At 36.9% G+C, this 2,987-nt stretch overlaps 1 pseudogene; it reads left to right on the top strand.

Annotated features, from left to right (window-relative positions):
* Window positions 1-777: 777 nt before the first annotated feature.
* Window positions 778-1,583, top strand: LOC128901890 (recQ-mediated genome instability protein 1-like; annotated as a pseudogene).
* Window positions 1,584-2,987: the final 1,404 nt, after the last annotated feature.

Below are 2,987 nucleotides of genomic sequence, written 5' to 3'. Positions count from 1 at the left end.
CCCTTAAGGGGATAAACAGGTTCCAAATGCAGTTATACAGCTTAAATGTGCATAGCTACTTCCAAAACTAACAAGAAGCTAGAGCTTATTAACCACTGATGTTCTTGAGACAATGACCACCAAAACTTGGTACTGTTGCAACCAAACCCTGGACTGGGTCTCTAGATAACATCAATATTTCAGGCTAGCCTTCTGTTGTCAGTTCCAAAGCTTTCATTGTGTAAAAATCACCCCTGTGGTGCAAATACTTACAGATCCCAACTTGTTTGTATTGTAAATGGGGCTTCTCACTTGTGTTCTTAACAGTGCTAATAAGATGGGAGAATAACTTCTTGGGTCAATTTTTAAAGTAGGCTAGGTGTGAACAGCAGCACTGATAGGAATAAAACAAAAACCAGTTGGAGTAGAACCTTTCTTCTTGTAGTTATTATATGTTATCTTTCTATCCACAGCAAAAAGATGAAGCCACCAAGAAGGGTTGCTTGTAGAAGTCTCAGTACTTTCCTGATACTTTGTGATGAGTAATCTGTATAGGCTGTTTATGCTGTTTGAAGTTTACTTGTTTAATTATTGTAACTGCATGTTTATTATTATCATCAATGGAAGTGTTTTTAATTGTAATTGCTTCTACGTTGTCACACTTAGATGAACTTTGAATTGAGAGAAAATTTCTATACAATGCAAGTGAGAGACTTTAGCTATTGTCAGAAGAATGAAACCATCTTTCTGGGTTTTGTTCTAGAGAATTCACTTTTCTTTTCTTGTAACTTAAAAGAAATGTCTGCATCTAACATTGCAGCAAGAGTGGAAACTTGGCTTTCATCTATTTGGCATGTTGAAGTTCCTTTGATATGTCTGGAAGCCTGTATTAATTGTATCTGTGAAAAAAATAGCGGTAGTAACTTAAGTCAAGCTAAGATTAACAGACAAATATTTGAGCAATGGCTTCTTACCAGATCTAAGAGATTTAGAATATCCCATTTTGCCTGATTGCATTTTAGATGCTCCCAAAAGAGAGTTATCTGGCTTCTACTCCATACAGATTGATTCACTGGTTGATGTTAGCCAACCAGCATGTTCACAGTTGCAAAAGCTCAGAGGAAAAAATACTATAAATAAAGTAACAGCATCCCAAGAATCCTGGAAAGCAAAGTGTACTCAAATGCCGATGCTGCAACTAACTGATGAGATAGATCAAATTCGGGCATGGAATATTAACCAGTCCCTGTTCTCCATAGTAATCTTCTTCCTGGAACAAAAAACACTGTACAGGAGAATATTACATGTTGTCTTGGAGTCCTTCTTAAACCAGAAAATGTGAAATTCTTGGTGAATTGGATTAGGTGGAGGTTCTTATAGTGGAGCATACTCAGGGAAAAGTCCTTGCTAGATTAATTGGGGAAGCTGAGAATCCTGTTGGACAAACTGATCATGAACAAATTGTTCCAAGGCCCGTAGATGAATTAGGACAAACTCTAGGCCCTTCAAATGAAGATCTTTTAGCTAGTCTTGATGAAAATAATGAATTTGCTTTAAATAATGTAATACCTTCAGAAAGTGGATACTGCAGAAGTGAAAATTGAAGTGACAATTTTAGTAAAGCCTCAGGTTTGCTTACTACACATGATGAAAATGTTTTGTAATAAGAATTTGGAAATCCTTTGCCTCATTCAGATGAACAAATTTCACCTTCTGTAGAATGTTGATGGCTTTTAAAATTACTTACCTTTGGAAGATGACTTTCTTCTGGAAGAAGAGATCCAAAGAGAGCTGGAAGAAGTGGTGTCAGTGGTCACCTGAAAGGAGGTTGTAGAGAGGTGGGGGTTGGTCTCTTCTCCCAAGTAACAGGCGGTAGGACAAGAGGAAACGGCCTCAAGTTGCGCCAGGGGAGGTTTAGACTGGATATTAGGAAAAATTTTTACACTGAAAGGGTTATGAAGCATTGGAACAGGCTGCCCAGGGAAGTGGTAGAGTCACCATCCCTGGAGGTATTTAAAAGACGGGTAGCCATAGTGTTTAGAGATACGTTTTAGTGATAGTTTTTGTCAGAGTTAGGTTGATGGTTGGACTAGATTCCCTTCCAACCTAGGCAATTCTATGATTTTATGAAGAGAAACATAGATTTAATTACTGAGAGGCTTCTACATACATCTAGAAGCTCATGTGATTCATCTTTAAATGGCACTTATGAAAAAGATGATATAAATGTGAGAAGCCTGTAAAAGCTACCAGCAAGCAAAAGACTTCTGAAAGAACAGTATCTGCTGGAGATTAAAATAGTAAAAGTAACCTTTCGCAGCATAATAGCATACATCAGACTTACAGTTCTGCAGATTTCTCTTTGGAAAATACTACCAAAGAAAGGTGGAATAGTATAGACCTAGTTGAGAGGGAACATAAATTCCAGCGCACTTTTGACAGCAAGCTGCTAACAATGAACCAGTATGTTTTCAAAACTGGATCCAAAAGCAGATCAGACAGAGAATGATATGCAATCCTTTCCTTATAGAGCAGTAGAGGCATGTGATCTTGATATAGTTTTTCCACCTTTCACCTATATTTCTGTTCTTGCAAAAAAGGCAATTCTGAAAGTTAGATGTTTTATTGTACTCTTAATAGAAACCTCACAAGCAGCAATGGGTCCAGGGGCATAAAGACAAAAATTTCTGATGGTTTAGCTTATCTCAAAGTAGATTTTGCTGATGATATTCTAACAAATTTCATTGGATTTTCAGTGCCTGAAATGAATATGTTGAAAAAGATCCCATTTCACATCCAAAGCTTAAGGATGATTTAGAGAAATGTCAAAGATGACTGATACATCTCTGTTTGAAGACTATAAAGTTTAATCGTTTTTCAGTCCAAAGCCACTGTATTAATTCTACAGGATACGGATGCAAGGCATCTAGAACAGTTGAATTGTTTGAACAAATAATGTGCGCAAGCTTGTAGATTGTATATTAGGAAATGTTAAAGTCAAGATTTCC

This window comes from Rissa tridactyla, chromosome W, assembly GCF_028500815.1.
Source record: "Rissa tridactyla isolate bRisTri1 chromosome W, bRisTri1.patW.cur.20221130, whole genome shotgun sequence".
NCBI classification, from domain to species: domain Eukaryota; kingdom Metazoa; phylum Chordata; class Aves; order Charadriiformes; family Laridae; genus Rissa; species Rissa tridactyla.
Note: the sequence above shows the minus strand (reverse complement) of the source record. Positions and strands in the feature narration are given on the sequence as shown.